We start from the raw sequence: 20842 nt of genomic DNA, 5'->3' as shown, positions 1-20842 counted from the left end.
TCAATGTATTAATGGATTTAATTGATTTTGCATAGAATAGTTTTGATTTCCTATTAACTAGGTTAGTGAACTATCAGATTCCCCACCCCACCCCTTTTTTAGACTGTTGCTGTTTTTAAAGAGGGTCCCCTTTTCCTCTAAGGGTTTGAAAAATACATTTAGAGAAGCAGAACATTTGGAAATCAGTTTCAAATGATGTTTCTCCCATTCCTCTTTGAGTGACGGCTGTGAAGATAATCTGGAAACTGTTCATGACTGCCAGAAGAGTATTGCCTCATATCCTTCCGGATTGCATTTTTTTATTGTTGTTATTATATTTTTGGATATGATTTGGTCAGAGACACAAGATGGGACAAAGATATTGGACTAGAATTTGAGAAAACTGAATACTGCTTCTAGCTCTGGGCAAGTCAAAAATCTCTTTGTCTTTCCGTGCCTTGAGTAAATGGGGCAGGCCTACCCATATTACCTGTCTAATGTTAAGTGTAATTTACATTTCTTTCATTCATTTTTTTCTTTCTTCAAAAAAAAAAATGGGACACATGTACAGAACTTGGAGGTTTGTTATATAGGTGTATGTGTACCATGGTGGGTTACTGCACCTATTAACTGGTTCTCTAAGTTCCCTCCCCTCACCCCTCACCCCCCAGTAGCCTCTGGTATGTGTCATTCCCCTCTCTGTGTCCATATGTTCTCAATGTTTAACTCCCACTTGTGGGTGAGAATATGTGGTGTTTGGTTTTCTGTTCCTGTGTTAGTTTGCTGAGGATGATGGCTTCCAGCTTCATCCATGTCCCTGCAAAGGACGTGATCTCATTATTTTTATGGCTGCATAGTATTCCATGGTGTATATGTACCGCATTTTCTTTATCCAGTCTATCATTGATGGGCATTTGGGTTGGTTCCATGTTTTTAAGTGTAATTTTCAAAAGGGTAAAATCATATCTCTCAGGAAAATAGAATAAATGCATATCAAAGATAGTACTGATAGGGGTGAACATTAAGATGTTAAAACTGATCCAAAAAGCATTTGAGATTATGTGTGTGTAAAATTTAATTAAAAATGTTATAAGATTGATGAGTTAAAACTGGTTAGTGTCCAACAGAACAGTAAACTGATCTTTGTGCCTACTGGCTCTATTGGACAGAAATTATTTGCATCTTTCCAGATAAAAATGTTTAAGTTAACCTGTAGGTGTGGACCTACAGAGTGTGAAGTCAGTAGAAAACCAAGCCCAATACTGCACTGAAAGAAGACCCAATAATCAGTAATATTTTCTGCCTATTTTCAAATGTCAAATAATTTTTCTGACATACATGTGTTTTATATAACTATATCTATATCTATAACATTTATAACTGGTTAACATTTCTTGAACACTTACTATGTACTGGGCAACACTTAATATGTCTGACTCTTTGGATACTCATTAAAACCCTATGAGGTAGGCATTTTTATTATCCCCATTATACAGGAGAGAAGACTGAGGCTCTTCTTAACCAGCCCAAGGTCACAGAGCTCCTAGGGTGGTGATTAAACTGAGGTCTGACTCTAAAACCTTTGTTTCAGCTCCTAAATTATTATTATTACTATTATTATTATTATTAGAGGTCAAAAGGAATCATGAATGTGAAAGTGCTTTAAAGATTATGAATAGGCTGTAAGTTGTAAAGCATTCTTGTTCAATCTAGATCACTATTAGAGTAAGGCAGTAAGAGTTACTGCCACGCCATTGTGGAGGGAGAAGTGTGCTTTATGGGAAAGGTCTGCTGTCCTGGAAATGCCTGCGAGACTTTATCTTGACTCTGTTCCCTTGAGCTGAATTAGTTTTACTTAACTCAGACTACTTTTCTTTTTTTTTTTTTCTGGAGGGTGGATTTCATTAAGAGGGTTTCTTGGCCTATTTTTGATTAAATGCATGGAGAGGTATCCACTACAAAACCCTTTCTCACTTTTCTTTATGTTTTATTTTCTCAGCTTAGTAGAGTGAAAAGAACACAAGTCTCAGGACTAGATAGTCCTGAGTCTGAATGTCAGCACTATGATTAACTAGTGTGAAGACTTCGAGCAAATCACTTAGCCCAGCTTGTCTTAAAACCTGCCCAACTGCACTGAAATCACTTGAGGGAGAAAGTAATGCTCATTCAGAAGCAGGGAAGGGTGCTGGGAATTATTTCCTTGTTGGTAAAAGAACATTATTGTCATCTGCCTTCAAAGTATTTTGAGAATTGGCATCTAGTAGGATATCAGAAATGTTAGTTCTAGCCTGGGCATCATAGTGCGATCTCATCTCTACCAAAAATTGTAAAGAAATAAAAAATTAGCTGGCCATGGTGACACATGCCTATAGTCCCAGCTACTCAGGAGGCTGAGGCAGGAGAATCACTCGAACCCGGAGGTGGAGGTTGCAGTGCGAGGCTGTGATGCCGCTGCACTTCAGCCTGGGTGACAGAGCAAGACTCTGTCTCAAAAGAAAAAAAAAAGATGAAAAAAAAAAAAAAAAAGAAATGTTGGCTCTGTTCTTCCCATCTTCTTTCTAATTTTTTAATTTATTTATAGTTTTTTTCCCCAGTCCTCAGAACCTGTGAACTTTCCATCTTCTTTCTAAAGAAGTCTTGTTAATTTCTATTCTTCTCTCCTCCTGGCCCCTCCTACTTCTGTTTCCTCTCCTCTATTCCCCTCCTCTCCTGTCTCCTTCCCTTTGTTTTCTCTCATCCCTCCTGTCCCTCCTCCCTCCTTGGATCCCCACTTCTCTTCCAGTGCCCCAACTTTTCTCCCCTTTGTCCCCTTCTGTCGTTTATCATCTCCTCTTGTCCCTTTCCCCTCCCTTCTTCTCTTCCCTCAAGGACCCTGAGACCAGATAGCTCCTAAATAGTGAGATTCGTGCCTTGTTCTCACCTTACTAACTTAGAGAAACTACGGAATGAAATCCAGAAAGACCCGCTGTGATCTCTTTCTATGCCAACTCTCACTTTATCCGTGAAAAGACTGAGAACGAAAGAGGTTAAACGCAAACCCAGATATCCTGACGTCTGGTCAGTGCTCTCCCTGACACGTCACCAAGTCCCCTCTGTCTGTTCTATCAACACGATGTGGCGGCTCCTCCCCAACTTCACTTAGCAGTGTATCAGAAGGCTGGGAAATACGGGGAGATGAATCATTGCTGTAGTTTGTTCGTGAAGAGTAAGGTAAGGTTTTGTAACTTCTGAGGCCACCAAACAGAACAGACCCTGGCACATAAAACAAAAAGGCCAAACGTTGTCACCATCAAATGTGCAGGATCCCCCCTAGCTGGTCAGGAAAACATGGCCTATACAAATTAAAGGGAAAATCATCTGTGGCCATTTCTACAGACAACCACAGCTTTTACACTTACACTGAATGTCTCTGGAAAAAGAACAAAACAGCATCCTGCGGGAGATAAGGCCGGTGAGGAAGACAGATAATAAGCTTGGTGAAAACAGCCAGAGACATAGCCACCACACACTGCCTCCTCCAAGTTCCTTAGTGGAAAAATTAAAGGTAGCAGCGACTTCCTTTGCGTGCTTCCTGGCCCTGCCCCACTCTCTCCTCACACGAGTTCCACTGGTCCCGTGGTCTTGGCTCTAGATGTCAGGGAGGGAAGCTGGAGGTGGGAGCTAAGGTGGTACTCACCTCAGGAAGGAAGGGACTAAATTAGAAGGGGTGGGTCTCACAGAGCAAGCTAGGAGTTCTGTAAAGCAGATTCCTTAGTTTTGCATGACAGCGTTGAATTCCCATTTGTATGTCTGAACTTTGAATAGAGTGGTGGTTTTTTTTGTTTGTTGGGTTGGTTGGTTTTTTGAGATGGAGTCTCACTCTGTCACCCAGGCTGGAGTGCAATGGCACAATATCGGCTCACTGCAACCTCTGCCTCCCAGGTTCAAGCGATTCTCTTGCCTCAGCCTCCTGAGTAGAGTGGCATTTACTGGCCTTCCAACTGTTGGACTCTGGGGAGGGCTAGAGTCCCCATGGGGGGGGTCAGAGCATTAGAGAGAGCGTGGCCCCTCCTTACTCAGGCCCAGGAGGACAGCATGGGTTAGGGCAGGGAAGGGGAAGAAGAGGCAGTTCTGTAGAGACAAAAGGTAGGTTTGAAGTTGTCAAAGGCTGGAAGGAATGGGGAATGATTGCTAATGGATCCACTGCTAATGGATTTTTTGGTGAGGGATGAAAATACTCTGGAATTAGATGGAGGTGATAGTTTCGAAACTTTGTGAATATATTAAAACCACTGACTTGTGTACTTCCAATGTGTGAATTTTATAGTACATTAATTACATTTCAATAAAAGAAATGTGAGGATAATAAATTAGGAACGGTGAATTTTGGAGCAATGCTAAGTGCTGTCAGGACCAGCTGCTCTCCCCCAGGTATCCCCCCTGCATTTCATAAACATTTTTAAGTGTCATATATTTTCATAATTTTCATTCTTGTAATGGAATTACAGTCCACTGTGTACCACAATTCACAAAGAGATATCTCCAATGTTGGTCATTTAGGAATTTTTTTTTAAATTTGTTATTATAGATGTCACATAAGGGCAATTGAGCTCTCTTTTTACTCTGTCGCAAATCCTGGTTTTTCACAAACCTTCTCTGGAATTTATATTCCCACAGTATTGGGAATATAGAGATAAATTGTTCCCTATTTTGATTCTTGGTGCCTTTTCCCCCACAGTTTTACCTGGCCTCCTTCATAATCATTTCTCAACTCTGCCAGCTCTCTGCTTACCCACCTCACCCACTTCATCATGAAAATCAAGCTCTTCTGACTTCATCTGTGTTTCCACTGCTGGACTTACTGCACCATTTTGTAATGTATTTACCCACCTGGCTCCTTTGCCAGACTGTGAGCCCCCTGAGGTCAGATACAGTGTCTTATTAATTTCTGATTCCCTGTTGCCTTTGCTTGGCAGGTGGAAGGCGTAAAATATATGTTAATTGGATTTAATTGAATTGCTGAGGCTCTGAAGAACAGTGTGGAGTGGAGTGTGTCCCTTTGTTCCTGTTGAATTACTATCCTTAGTGCCAATTGTAAGAACTGGAATTGCTGGGCCAAAGGGCATGAATGTTTCTCCACGCTTGCCATATTGCTTTCTCAAAGGAGGTACTAATTTGTAGTGCCACCTGAAATGGATGAGTGTGCCAATATCGCTGTCACCTTGCCAACCCATCAATTTTCAAATGCTAATTTAGTAGGTGTCAAATGATATTTCAAGGTGGCTTTAATTTGCATTTCTTTGATTACTGCCAGGGCTGAACATTTTCTCAGGTGTTTACTATTTCTGTTGCTCCTTGGGGGAATTGATTGTTCACAGTGTTTGCCCCTTTGTCTATCAGTATGATGAAATTTAGCTAATACATTTGAATGAGCTCCTTTTATATTTTACTTAGTGTGCCATATTTAATATATATTTTTCATATTTTATATTTTGTTTTCTTTTGTTTTTGCTTTTTTTCATTATACAGAAGTTTAAAATGTACACATGTGTGTACCTATCTCTTTATTTACAATTCTTTATAAAGTTTCAAGTTTATAAAAGTTCTTCCTCACAAACATGCTAAATATTTAATTCAATGTTCTGTTTTTTGAGATAGAGTCTTGCTCTGTCGCCCAGTCTAGAGTGCAATGGTGAGATCTCGGCTCACTGCAACCTCTGCCTTCCGGGTTCAAGCGATTCTCCTGCCTCAGCCTCCTGAGTAGCTGGGACTACAGGTGCGTGCCACCACTCCCAGCTAATTTTTTGTATTCTGTTCTTTTTTTCAACATATAGCGTTAACTCATTAATCCATCTAGAGTATATCAAGTACTTAGTTATTTTTAAAATTGCTATCATGAATTCCAAAATCCCTTATCAAATAAATCTTGTATCATTTATATTATTTGACAGAAAGTAACAAAATCCAACTAACAGTGGCTTAAACGAATAGGGGCTTTTTTTTCTCACTTTACAGGAAGCCATGGTTGGTAGGGTTAGCAGCTTTTCGGTGTCTCTGTGATGTGGGTGCTGGAGACTGGAACTCTCTGGACCCTTCTCTCATGCTACCTCCTCATGATTCCAAGACGGCTGCTGAGCCACTATATTCAAAGCAGGAAGGAAGGGCGGTAAGAGCCATATCAGTTCCTTTAATCAGGAAAACAAACATTTTCTTCGAAACCAGCAGACTTTCTCTTATGTCTTTTATTTTATTTATTTATTTTTTGGGGACAGAGTCTCACTCTGTTGCCCAGGCTGGAGTGCAGTGGTGAGACCGCAACTCGCTGTAACCTCTGACTCCCAGGTTAAAGTGATTCTCCTGCCTCAGTCTCCCGAGTAGCTGGGATTTCAGGTGTGGACCCCCACATCTAGCTAAATTTTTTTTTTGTATTTTTAGTAGAGATGAGGTTTCACCATGTTGGCCAGGCTGGTCTCAAACCCCTGACATCAGGTGATCCATCTGCCTCAGTCTCCCAAAGTGCTGAAATTGCAGGCATGAGCCACTGCACCCGGCCCTCTTATGTCTTATTAGCTAGTACTGTCTCATAAGGTCCCACCTAGTGCAATGGTGGCTGGGAAGCATTTCATACCTCCTCTTTCTATAGCAAAAGGCAGCAGAAGAGAAGGGGTTTGGGAAAGGCCATTCAGTTAGACAACTATGTGTGTCTGTACACATTTTCCTCCCCCCCGATGTTTTCAAAAGCTATTTTTGATAGATAAATATATTTAAAATGTGTATATATATTTAATTATTTATAGTTAAACTTTATTTCACAAAAATGATATTGTAAATTATTAGGCCTTTTTAAGTCTCTTCATTTGGTTCCATTAATATATGATCTAATGAGTGCATTATTTTAATTTATTTTATTATATAGCAAGTTTTAACAGTTGATATTGGTAGAAACTTTTCTGTGTCTTTTTTGTACTCCCTGTTGATGGCATACTTATTATTTTCATACATACATTTTAGAATAATTTTGTGGAATTAAAATTACTTATTAGATTTTAGGCCAGGTGCAGTGGCTCACGCCCGTAATCCCAACATTTTGGGAGGCTGAGGCTGATGGATTGCTTGAGGTCAGGAGTTCAACACCAGCCTGGCCAACATGGTGAAACCCTAGCTCTACTAAAAACACAAAAATTAGCTGGGCATGGTGGCATGTACCTGTAATCCCAGCTACTCGGGAAGCTGAGGCAGGAGAATTGCTTGAACCCAGGAGGTAGAGGTTGTAGTAAGCCGAGATCACACCATTGCACTCCAGCTCAGGGAATAAGAGCAAAACTCCATCTCAAAAAATATATATATTTATTAGGCTTTAGATCAGAATAGTATTAAATCTATAAATTAAATTAAATCCAAATTTAATTCTCTTGGTCATATAGACATTTTAGTGTTATTAAGTCTTTTTATCTTGGAATTGGTTCTATTTTTCCATTTACTTGAATCATCTTTTAAATGTTCTAACAAAGTTTTGAAGGTTTTCTTTTTAAAAGTCATATCACATAGTTTCTAGCCATTTTAAGTTTGGAAATTTGGCTGGGCAAGGTGGCTTACACCTACAACCCCAGCACTTTGGGAGGTCAAGGTGGTGGATCATCTGAGGTCAGGAGTTTGAGACTAGCCTGGCCAACATGGTAAAACCCGTCTCTACTAAAAATACAAAAATTATCTGGATGTGTGGCATGTGCTTGCAATCCCAGCTACTCTGGAGGCTGAGGCAGGAGAATCATTGGAACCTGGGAGGCAGAGGTTGCAGTGAGCTGAGACAATGCCACTGCACACCAGCCTGGGTGACAGAGTGAGACTTCATCTCAAAATAAAATAATAAAAAAATAAACAATTAAGTTTGGAAATTCATGATATGGTGTGTGTGTGTGAGTGTGAGAGAGACTATAAATCTGATCTCTTTTTTTGTATTGTCTAGCTGGTAATAAAGGGTAGTTAGGACTTGTTTTGATTTATGATTGTCTTGAAAATCGAACTGTGTCATTTAAATGAACTTCTTCTGTAAGTTGAAGATCTGAGTCTTGCCTACGCCCTTCTTAAGGTTATTGGTCACTAGTTGATCAGGTCTCACCTTCTGTATCAGGTTGGATTTGATTGCAAGTAAAAGCCAACTGAAGCAGCACTGCCTTAGATAAGAAAGGCTCGCATTACCAGGGTTGGTTCGGCAGCTCTACCAGGTCAGGAAGAGTTCAGTTTCTCTTCAGCTCCTTACTCTTCTGGGCATCATAGCCTTCCACCTTAGGCTGGTGGTCCACATGGTGACCAGATGGCCAGCAGTAGCGATGCTGGCACTCTTCTTTATTTGTGTTTATTGAAGGAAATTGTTTCTTTCCTAGACTGCCCCTTCCCTGCTGCTGTCTCTCCCTTTCCCACAAACGTCTCTTTCAGTCTCATTGGTCAGATTAGGTCCTTCTCACCCCTGACTCAATAAGTATGGCTAGGGGTATGAAATGATACCATTTAGTTTAACCTTGAGCTAGGCGCCATGGCATTGCCTCTCCCCAAAGCAGGTAGGCATCATATAGGAGGTGTGCGTATCCCCTGCTCTCACCTCCGCCACCAAATTGGAATCGCTACCAAGAGTTGGACAATGGATGTTGAGGAGGCAACTGTACTGCCCAGCATACTTTAGATATCACTTTTTGCCTGGACACCTGCCCTGCTGCCCTACATCTAGATTTGAAGTCCTTCCTATGTGTCTTTTCAGCACAGTAGGACTGCCCATTTCCTTACAGAACAAGAAGAAAAAAATAGTTTATTTATAAACCAGTGGTCATCTTCTAAGGAGCGGGTATCTGGCTAATGGGAAGACCCTTCCGAGAGCTGAGATGTAAGGCTGCAGTGGTCTGGCATACAGAAGGGAGAGTCATAGAGTGGAAGGGATGATCCTGGGCCAGCGGCCTCTCCCTGGGTTGAGAGACTGAGGGTAGAGTAGGGTAAGGTGAGGAGTTTAAGGATTGAGGTGGTGCAGAGGACAAAGATGGTTACCGGGAGAGAAGAGCTACGTGTTGTGAAGTGGAAACTCTGTACCTCCTGAGGTTTTCCCAATGCATTCTTCAGTGAAATAGCTTTTCTTACTTGCCTAATATGAGTGGATTTATTTTAAGAGATTTGCATTCAAGATGTCAGGGCAAGGATGGGGGCTGGCTTTGGGAGGTGATGGCATTTGGGTTTTACCTGCCCGTACCCCTCCCTAGATTCTAAATCTCATGAGAGCGGACACCAGGTCTGTTGTACCTCTTTGCCTAGCTCAGGGCCTAGTACACAGGAACTTGGTGAATATTTGTCAAATGAATGGACAAACTTGGTAGAGTCAGAGAAATCTTTGTTACATTCCAAGTCTGCCACATTCACACATGTGGAATGGGGAAAATGATAATCACCTTGTAAGCTTATCATGAGATGTAAGTATAATTTAATAAATGGTAACCACAACTATGATTATTAGCTCTTCCCAAATTTTGCCAACGAACCTCCAAATACTAATAATCACAACCCGAACATTTAGTGAACATTTCTTTTCTGCAAGGTCCTTTGCCCGTCGCTAAGCACGTCACATTAATTACTTCCCTTAATTTTAATCCTCCCAACCATCCTGTAATTATCCAGATGTCAGTTGTTCCTTCAGGACATTCCAGATACCCAGCACCCAACAACATCTATCAATCAAAAGCACCAAAATCGAGATAGAGAAGGAAGGAAGCTTCTGGTCTGTTTCTTGCTCCTCCATTCTCTGGAGATGCACAGCTCAGTTGATCTAGTAAGATTGGATAGAGTGTGACTAGCAATTTACACTTAAGAGCTACCCCAGAGCGAAGCGTGATGGATTCTCGGTTGTTGTAGCAACGGAGATCACATGACCTTAGAGAAGGCAGAGGCAGAGCCTGTGGTCACTAGTGATGGGAAGAGTCGAGGGTGGATTTGTGAGCACCAGGAATCAGCAGGCTTTGTTTTCTGGCAGGGTCTATTCTTGGAACAGCTGAAAATACTGAAGGCTAAATTCAGACTCTTGGATGAGACTCAAAGATTGACTGATGAGAAGCAGAAGAGAGAAAAGGGCTTTGTTCCTGTTTGTATAGGTCCTCTGCTCATACTGAATATATGGGAAGTTAGTTTTGTATTTCTAGAATAGGAATAATAATATTTGATCCCTCATTTCTCATGGAGTATTTAGGAGTTTAAGGAAGTGGTGTTCTGAATTTCTCTATGAAAAAATGCTATAGAGACAAAAATTATTTCAGTAAAAAAGAAAAAAAATATATATATATAAGCTCCATATGTATCCTGACATGCTGAAGGAAAGGTAATACTGACTCATTTAAGATTAATTTCTTCATGAGTTGCAGATCTGTGTTGTGCACTGAAATCTTCATAGTAATAAATTTATAGTTCTATATGCATATATAATATAAATAAATGTATACTTATAATTGTGGATGCTCTTAGAGGCAGAATCACATGCCTGTTGCTGTTCTTCTTGGATTTCTGTCTTTTCAAAAAATATCAAAGGATCAATTTGATAATATAGTAACAATCTAATGAAGTTGTCATTTGCTTTACAAGTCAAAGGGGTTGCTCAAACCTTAAAGCAACTGGTAAAGAAATAAAGCAACAAGAAAAGCTGACTTTGAGAATTTCAAACCCTCTAGACTAGAATAACTTCATTGTACAGAAATATTTTAATCCAAAGCAGTAGAAGATTTTAATCAAAGGTGATAATGGGCCATGCCTGTAATCCCCGCACTTCGGTAGGCAGAGGTGGGAGGATTGTTTGAGGCCAGGAGTTCAAGACAAGTCTGGGCAACAAAGTGAGATCCTGTCTCAACAAAAGATAAAAGAATTAGCTGGGCATGCTGGTGCATGCCTGTGATCCCAACTACATGAGAGGCTGATGCAGGAGGATTGCTTGAGCCCAGGAGGTCAAGGCTGCAGTGAGCTATGTTCATGTCACTGTATCCCAGCCTGGGTGATAGAGCAAGATCCTGTCTCAAAAAAAAAGTGACAATGGTTGTTATCAAGTTTTGGTAGTTGAAAGGAATAAGCTTCAGTTGTCTGAAAAAAATCCCTTATCATGGAATGCTCAATTATCCAATCGTGAGCTCTACTATAACTAATTTTAAAGACCTCAGCACCGGGACACCCATGCTGTGATCTGAGTCCTGCCACTAATATGGTAGATAACCTTGAGAAAGTCACCTAATATTGCTGGACCTCTGTTATCTGCCAACAGAAGAGAATGGAGTAATTAACTTCTACAGTCCTTTCAGCTCTAAGATGCTGTGATTACTTTCAATCATTTCCAGAAAACTTAGTGCTTATCTTTGGAACACTGCTAAGCAACAGCCTGAAATGAGAGCTAAAAATGAAGCAAGACTCACTACTGTTGAGTTACAATTATAGCCAACGCCGCCAACATCTATACTGCACTGAACCCTGCGCCTTACACTTTGCATTTATTGTCCATTTAATCTGCAAAACAACCTCAGGAATGGCCAAGTACAATAGCCTACATCTCAAGTAAGGAATGAAAACAAATTTTGGGGCTTCCAGGTTCCAGCCAACTGATCCTTATTTACATAAAGACAAATCTAAATCCTGTTGATGTCACTTTAGAATAGCACAAGGAGAGACGACTGCTGGGTTTGCTTTGCATGGCTTTATCTACTTGAAGCATTTGGAAGTTTATCAAGCTTCAGAGCATAATTACAGATCAATTCTTAGTCTTCATCTTACTAGAATTTTCAGCAGCATTTGACATGCTTAATAGAAGTAATTCCTGAAACAATTTCCTTGTGGAGCTTCCAGGACCCCAGACTCATCTGATTCTCTTCCCATCTCTCCGGCTGCTCCTACTTAGCAGTGACCTTTGCTGGACTCTCCTCATCTCCCCAACCTCTGCTGTTGAAGAGCCTTTTCTCTGCTCCACCTACACTCACTGCCTTGGTGATCTCATCCAGGCTTGTGGCTTTATATGTTGGTGATTCTAAAATTAAACCTCCAGTCCAGGTCTCTGCCCTGAACTCTGTAGGGGCCAAAGAAAAATTTCCCTTTTACTTTCTGAAGGTTTGCTGAAAAATCAACTGATAAAAGGCAGATTAGTAGGATAAATGGCTACAAATTTATTAATGTGCATGGGGAAGAACCGCAGAATGATTACTCCTAAACCTCCCATGGGATTCAGAAGCTTGTATACCATCTTGAGGTTACAGAAAGAATAAGGGCTTGGAGCATGTACTTCGGCGTGAAATAGTTTGGTTTTCTTCAACTCCAAACAAATATATTCAACTGCCAATTCAACATCTTCACTTGGGTATCTAATCTCAAACTTAAAATATGTGAACTTTTGATTTTCTCCTCCAACCTGCTCCAGCATTCTAAAACGTGATAAAAGGCAGTACTAATTCACAACCTAGCTGTTCAGGCCAAAAACCTAGGATTCATCATGGCTGCCTCCTGTTCTCTTTCATGCCACATTTAATCTATCAGCAAATTCTGTCATCTCTATCTTTAAAAATTATTCAGAATCTAATTGATTGTTCACCAGTTTCATTGCCTCCATCTTAGTCCAAATCCCTAGCAGTCCTCACTAAGGCTATTATAGCAACCTCCAATTGGTCTCTTATCTTTCACACAATATCTTACACAATACTCTTCCTCCCAACAAATCTCTTCTCCAAACCAACTTGTGATTCCTTTAAAGTATAAATCGACCCTGCGCGGTGGCTCATACCTGTAATTTCAGAAGTTTGGGAGGCTGAGGTAGGCGGATCACTTGAGATCAGGAGTTCAAGACCAGTTTGATCAATATGGTGAAATCCGTCTCTACTAAAAATACAAAAATTAGCCAGGCATGCTGGTAGGTGCCTGTAATCCCAGCTACTCGGAAGGCTGAGGTGGGAGAATCACTTGAACCGGGAGGTAGAGGTTGCAGTGAGCTGAGATCACACCACTGCACTCCAGCCTGGGCAACAGGGCAACAGCGCAAGACCCTGTCTCAAAAATAAATAAATAAAGTGTAAGTAATTGCTAATGCAACTACATTTGCTCATACTGAGAACATAAGAACATAATCTCTAGTTCTTAGCATGGCCTGTGAGATCCTGTGGAAACTGGCTTCCAGCCTGCCTGCCTGCCTTCCTTCCTTCCTTCCTTCCTTCACTAAATTTTGTATCTTTGGTAGAGACAGGCTTTACCATGTTGGCCAGGCTGGTCTCGAACTCCTGACCTCAAGTGATCCACCTGCCTCGGCCTCCCAAAATGCTGGGATTACAGGTGTGAGCCACCATGCCTGGCCCCTTTTTATTTCTTTATAACAGGTAATCTTCCTCTCTGGTTAGGGACTTTTTTCTTTTTTCTTTAATGCTGTTTCCCAGTACTTACAGCAATACTTGGCACATAAGAGGTGCTTGATAAATGTTTGTGGAATGAATGAATAAATCAATATTATAATTACAAAGGCATGTTGTAGAACGTGTGCAGATTATTCACTCAAGATTAATAAGAACAGCAAGGAAACGCTTTCACAGCAATCAAAGAAACAATCTGTTCTTCCCCGGGCCTTTTAATGGTCTGGTCGGTCTCCTGCCTTGCTTCAGAGCAGACAGGAACCCCCGGCCCACTTGGATGTGCTGTTCCTTGTTCTGGTCTCTGAGGACTCCCTGAGCCTTGGATTTACCTCCCTGGATTCCTGTTCGGCTCCCTGGCTCTCCGTGTTTGGATAACCTGCCTGGACCCTCCTCTTCAGCTTACGCACTCATGCCAGAGTTCAGCTCATTTAACAGAAAAATAGCAAATACTAATTGCATTATACCCATTACCAAACCAATCCAGTTCATTTTCTTACTAGAAAAAAAACAAGGAGGAAAATGAAAATCAGCCCAAATCTCTTTTACATATGCCCTTCAAAGATAATAACTATAGCATTTTGGTTTAACTTAGCTTTAGGTAAGAAACAATCTTGCCCCAGCTACACTCCTATAAGATTCACCCTGGTTGGACTAGTTACCTGGTCTTCCCACCAGGAAAAAGGAAAATGTCAGAAATAAAATATAATGTAACATTTTACAGTTGGTGAATCAGAATAAAAAGCATCTAAAAATATTACATTGGTGAGGTTCTGATTAAATTTGCAAAAGTGTGTGTACATATATAATATATATGGTATATATGTATAAAATATACATTATATAGGTTGCTAGTAAAATTTTAAAGTACAAGTCATTATGGTTGTATGAGAGTTTGATAATATTTTATGTTAAAAATATTTAAAACCTTGTTTGTTCTTAAAATAATATACTAGAGGAAAAGCTTTGCACACACAAAGGTAATATTGTAGTATAGTCTATTTTAGTCAAAACATGGAGAATCACCTATGGATTCAATAATGGTGAAATGGTTAAGTAAACTGTGACATTAAAATCTCCATGAAAAATAATTTTTCATTAAAATTATAATTATGGACAGCAGGAAAATGATGATACAGTATTATATGAAAAAGAACACAAAATTGGATTATAAATAGGTAAAATATTTATGAATATGGACTATGGACAGTGAATGGAAGACAATACACACAAAAAAATGATTGTCATGGGATGAAATTATGGATGATTTTTTTCAAAGTACTCTTTGAATATATTTATTGCTATGATTCTTTTTATATACTGTTTTATTGCAAAAGGACACAGACAGCAAATAAAAATATGCAATTACTGATCTCTGAAAGCTTATTATCTGCAGATGATGTTTGTGGCCTACTCATCAAGTGTTCCCAACCCTCTTCCTTCTTCTACAGAAAGGTTTAAAATGCTGTGGTAGATTTCCCAGCCCTGTTTACAGCCATTGGTTGCATGTGACATGTTTCTGGCCAATGAAATTCAAAGGGATGTCTGTTGGAATGCTGCTGCAAAAAAGTTTCTTCACTAAACAAATGAGACCCATGAAGAGAATCTATTTTGTCTTTGTCTTTTTGCTTTACCTTTTTTGTCTTCTATAGATAGAGATGGGGTCTCACTATGTTGCCCAGGCAGAACTCCTGGTCTCAAGCAATTCTCCCCTCAGTCTCCCAAAGTGCTTACAGGCGTGAGCCACCATGCCCAACCTTGCTCTGCCCTTTTGCTTATGAGGACTGCTTCTGAGAGCTGTGACAATCATCCTGCAACATCACCAACTCTTTGGGGAGGGCCGGGTGGAATGATAGAAATTTAGTGCTTTATGACATCGCTGAGTCACTGAGCGATGTCAAGGACAGAGTGCCTTAAGACTTCTTGATAGCTAAACACAGAAAAGGTTCTTGTGGTTTGAACCTTCTGTTAGGTTTTTCTGTTACTTGCAGCTTAATGCATTCTAATTGATAAAATAAGACTCATTGACACACAGAGTTATGCAAGTATGTAGAGACCACAAAGCAACAGAAAACATTATAATAAATATATAGATTAATTTAAAAGAATGTTATGCTTTTATAGAAGGAAGTGAAAAACAGATCACCCAGTTAGTAGTTACTTGTTGCAAGGTTCCCCGGGCCTGTTAATGTTTCTTAGTAGAAAAAATAGTATTTAATAGTTCTCATTAAAATAAAGCAAAAGTCCAGACACCTTCTTTGGCTTGTAATCTTCTTTGGTTCATTAACTTTTAGAATTTGTGTGTCTCAGGAAGTAGCCTGTTAGGGTATGATATGGTGGTTGTGTTTCTCTTTCCCCGATATCCTCTGACTTCCTTTCATTAACATAGAATACTACTAAATTATGTAAGATAGAGCTCTCTGGGATTTGAGGATGCACTACGTCGGTGGTGAGAATGTGATTTCTTTATCTATCTAGTATTGGGAGTCTCTTCAATTCAGCCTGTGTCTCTACTCACTACAAATTTGATTTTGAAGATGATAACGAGTTATTGAATTTGCCGAGAGGGGAATTGATTGCCTAAAAGCTGGAGAAGTTGGTGACAAAATAGCTTGTTATAAATGGACTCTATATTAGAGACATAATTCGCACTTATCCTGTTTTTTTCCAAGTGGTAGATGATGTAGCAAATCAGCTGACACTTAGGTCAAAAAGGAAAGCAGGGAGAGTGGGCTCTGTGGTTATTATCGATGAGATGGTGAATCCAGTATACACAACGAGAGTAGAACTTCAATAGCAAGCGAGTGGTAAGAATGAAGGAAGAGGCTCTGCTCCACACTGTGATTAGATGATGACAGGATAGGGTGAAATGGCCTCAGCATGTTTCATCCCTGTGACTGCCAGAGTTGGCTGGCTGGGTTTTGTGGGGAGAGAGAGGGCAAGCAGCCGCCTTCATTTATTACTGCTTTAGGAAGGGCGCCCCGAAGCTTACTTGGGGAAAGGAGGTAGTTATCAGTTCAGGTGGCGAATACCGGTAAGCAAGAGAAAAACTGTCTCAGAGTGTCTTATACAAATATCTTTCTATTTTGTTTTTGTTGTCCTACATGACAAGGAGCCCTAAAAGTAGGCTGATGTTTGTTTAGTTCAGCTGAGCGAAGTGCCACCAGGCATCTAGCCTCTTTCTATATATCTGTTGCACCATTCTTAATGAGCCACTTTTTGCCTTCGTTTTTGGCTTCTCATGACGGCAAGATTGCCATAACTCCATCATTTCCAATCCAAGGCAGGAAGAAGGGAGTGGGAAGGGAGGACACTACCATCTTTTTCTTAAAATCTAGAAATCGAAATATTTCATTGGAAAACTCAGGAGACTTCTGTTTATGTCTCATTGGTTCGAACTGTGTCATATGGCCATCCCTTGGTGCAAGAGAAGCTGGGGAAGAAAATGTTTGGCTTGGTACTTGGCTAAATATTTTGTATTTAACATGCAGCCTGAGCAGAATTGGGGTTCTGTTAGCAAAATGCTGCCATGAAAACACAGGATAAAAAGAGTAGAATTAGTCTCTCCTTCTTTGCTAAAGATCATTCAGCCACTTTTAGTTCCTTAAAGGGTCCAGTGCTCCAGAGGCCGTGTTAGATTCTGGTAGGAGGCAGCTACAGAGCCCAGGAAGGAGAGCAGTGTCCGTGGAGGAGCTGCCCTGAGCAGCACCACGGCCTCTCTCCCCACCCCTTTTTCTCTTCTCCCCATGGGAGGAGGAGTGACTTCTCTGATGGGGGATTTGGGAGGAAGGAATTGGGCATGCTAACCTCATTCCCCTTCTTCTTCCTCTCCTTTGGGATCTTCTGACTCACTGTTTCTGATCATACAGGAAGTTCAGTAGAACAGACCTTGACCTTATGGGTGAAAACTGACATTGTCCAGCTGTGCTTTTGGCTGGGGACGGTACGGATAAGCCTACTGTTGTTATACAACTGATCTATGTCTTTATTACTAAGCCATACCTAGTAATAAAGATGATAATTTTGATTTTCATTTATCTGACACCTCTCTCTAGCTCTTAATTGTTGTTGAGCTCAGATGGGTAAAGGAGAGGTGACATATGTGAACACCCTAACAGCCCCAAGTGCCTGAGCCCATGTGTATCCTCAGGCTAGAACAGCCTGGATATACCCAAGGCTCTAATGATCCATAGAGACAAACTTGAATGTGGGAGATCATATCAAAGTATGTGATCTCCTTTATTTGGGTTACCTTTGATTTCCATTTCTATGACATTTCCCTGGCAGGATCATGTCACTGAGCACGTGTAGGCCCAGCTAGATTCATATTACTCTATTCAGTTGAACTTATGCAAAGCCCAGCATAATTTAGCCAAGGTGTAAGGATGATTAAGGCAGTAAGATTGCCCCAAAATTACTTCAGGGATGAATATTTAGAGTTAACAAAACATGAAGTCTTCATTCTTGGACTGAGTGAAAAACAAACTCCGGAGGAAAGAAAACAGATTTCTGAAAATATCCTTTCCTTCTCCTCATAGCAAGAACATTGGCAATCTTCATTGTCAAGCAGCTGTGTTTGGAAGCTTCTCTTATTTATCTAGGTTTGGGGTTATTTAAGATCCTGTACAAGTCATGACTGGTATACCTAAGTTCAATCCAAAAGCAACTCTCATTTTTTTAAAGCATTAACTTTAGGAAAGTTCAGCCATCAGAACAATACTGAAAACTTCCTGAAGTGTTTTGCAGAGCTCATCAGCTTCTTGCATAAGCATGCATGTAACGAAAATGTATTTTTGTGGCTTTTGGGCAACTCTCATAATTTAAAACATGTCCTGTAAAATCAACAGACCCACCCATGTAGAAGAGTCAAGTAAATTCTCAATGCTTGTCCGCCCAGTGATATTACTTTTCCCTGAGAAGGCCTCATCACATGTCTTATAACGTGGTGGGGAGGCTGATTAGGCAGATCAGAGTGACTGTGTGTGCCCTGAACTTCCCCGCTTTGGTGGATCACTGGCAGCAGGGCACTCCCAAAGATCAAGGTTATGCCCTGGCCACCCAGTGCTCCATTAGCCCATCCTAAGGCTGTTCATGTCAGAGAAGCTAAAGCAAAGTTTCTCAAAAAACCTTAAACTGCTCTGAGCACCAGGATGGAAGCTGATGACGCTGTTGGTTCATATTTCAGGTGTTTGACCCAATCAGAATTGTTTGAATGTGATTGGAGATTTCCCATCTAGGTAAGGCTAAGGGACAATTAATCTTGACCTTAACAGTTGTAGCCTAAATCAGTCTTCTTTCATTTTCCAAAATGTACCCAATCAAGTAGTTAGTGTATCCTTCAGGGTTTTATCAGAGAAGCAGAATCACTAGGGATGATACATTAATGAGGGATTTAACCGTATGCAATTGTAGGAGCTGACTAAACCATCTCTGTGAAGCTATTACTTCTTCCTTTGATACTGAGCTTGAAGTCAGCAGGGCAGGTCATCAGGAAGGAAAGACAGGCATGAAGCAGGAGAAGCATAGACTAACTGGAGCATGTGAGGCTGAGGTGGAACCATGAGGATGGGCTGGCGTCGCATTGGACTCTCAACTCTCTACAATCCTACAACTTCTCTGATGCAGGTGACTTGCAGGAGAAGCTGGCGGCTTCACCTTTGGAGAGAAGAGCCCCTCACCCTGGAATCACAGAAGCTGACGGAGGAGACCTGGTGGGAGCTGGAGGAGCTGTGGGCCCAGCTACTGCCTCTCTCCAGCCAGTGGAGCAGCTAGAGCGGTGATGACGGTGATGACGTGTGTGAGCAGCAACAGCGTACTGTGCCTGCAGCAACCTTCTTTTTTTTTTTTTTGAGACAGCTCTGTAACCCGGGCTGGAGTGTAGTGGTGCGATCTTGGCTCACTGTAACTCGCCTCCCAGGTTCAAGTGATTCTCCTACCTAAGCCTCCTGAGTAGCTGGGATTACAGGTGCCTGCCACCACGCCTGGCTAATTTTTGTATTTTTAGTAGAGATGAGGGTTTCGCAATGTTGGCCAGGCTGGTCTCAAACTCCCGACCTCAAGTGATCTGCCTGCCTCGGCCTCCCAAAGTGCTGGGATTACAAGCATAAGCCACCATGCCAAAGGTGCAACAACCTTCTGAGCAAAAAAAAAAAAAAAAAAAAAAGTGATTGTTTTATTCCTGCCTTCTAAATCTCAAACCACATTTCCCTTCTGACCCAAGCCCACTGTGCAAGGAAGAGAATTCTGGGAACTGTAGTCCCAGCTGAGCTAAATCGACGTAGCAGGCATTCGCCACAGAGAAGAAGGTGGTTGAGTAGACTGCAGAAATATTAGTGTCTCACTACTTGATGTTTGCAGATAGAAAACTGAATGTGCTTTACAGCCAAGCAGCCAGATCTATTATTAATTGAGGGTGGGAAAACGTAAGCATTTTAACTTTGCATGACAAAAAGAATCTGAGATAGAGCATATAAAAGCTAAAGCCCAGGAAAAATTATTCAAAATATGAGAAAGATACAAGGAAAATTAATAGACACCTTGAACAGAATAAGAGTGCTAAAGGTATTTGTCCCACCATACAGAAGGTTTCTTGAGGGGTCTCTGTAGCAACAGCAGTAACGGCGCTGGCTGAAAGACACTTAGGTCTTCACCAACCTCTGTTTGAGTGGGAAGCAGAGATGTGAAGGTGAGAAAACTGGGAAGGTTCTGTTCTTTAAAATTCCCTATGAAGGAAAGAGATTCAGCTCTCCTGGTCAGTTCTCAATATCTCAAGAGACGGTGCCTCTGTTAAGTCATCCAAAGGGGTAAGATGAGGTAATGTACCATGACCTGTCAATCAGCCAATATCATCACATCACTAGTGGCTCAAGAATCCCAATGGTGGATTTCTGATTGGGTTTCTGGAATAATTATTATTATTTTTGGAGACAACATAGTTTCACTGTGTTGCCCAGGCTGGTCTCAAACTCCTGGAATGAAGCAATTCTCTCGCCGCAGACTTCAAAAGTGTTGGGATTACAGACATGAGCCACTGTGCCCAGCTAGGTTCCTGGGATTCTTAGTAAACTCTCACATTTTTCGATCCCTATAATTTTTTCTAAAGGGAAACTAGAGCCTTACAACCAGATGGGTAAAATGAGCCAGCCCTTCACAGAAGTGAAGGGACATGGCAGTTCTTTAAAGCTGTCACTGCTCATAAGAGACATTCTGGATTGGATGCGGTGGCTCATGCCTATAATCCTAGCCCTTTGGGAGGCTGAGGTAGGTGGATCATGAGGTCAGGAGTTTGAGACCAACCTGGTCAAGATGCTGGAACTCTGTTTCTACTAAAAATACAAAAAATTTAGCTGGGCGTGGTGGCACATGCCTGTAGTCCTAGCTACTTAGGTGGCTGATGCAGAAGAATTGCTTGAACCCAGGAGGCAGAGATTGCAGTGAGCCAAGATCACGCCACTGCACTCCAGCCTGAGCGGCAGAATGAGACTCCATCTCAA

This window comes from Cebus imitator, unplaced genomic scaffold, assembly GCF_001604975.1.
Source record: "Cebus imitator isolate Cc_AM_T3 unplaced genomic scaffold, Cebus_imitator-1.0 Scaffold143, whole genome shotgun sequence".
Classification (NCBI taxonomy): domain Eukaryota; kingdom Metazoa; phylum Chordata; class Mammalia; order Primates; family Cebidae; genus Cebus; species Cebus imitator.
This window is presented reverse-complemented; position numbering follows the sequence as displayed.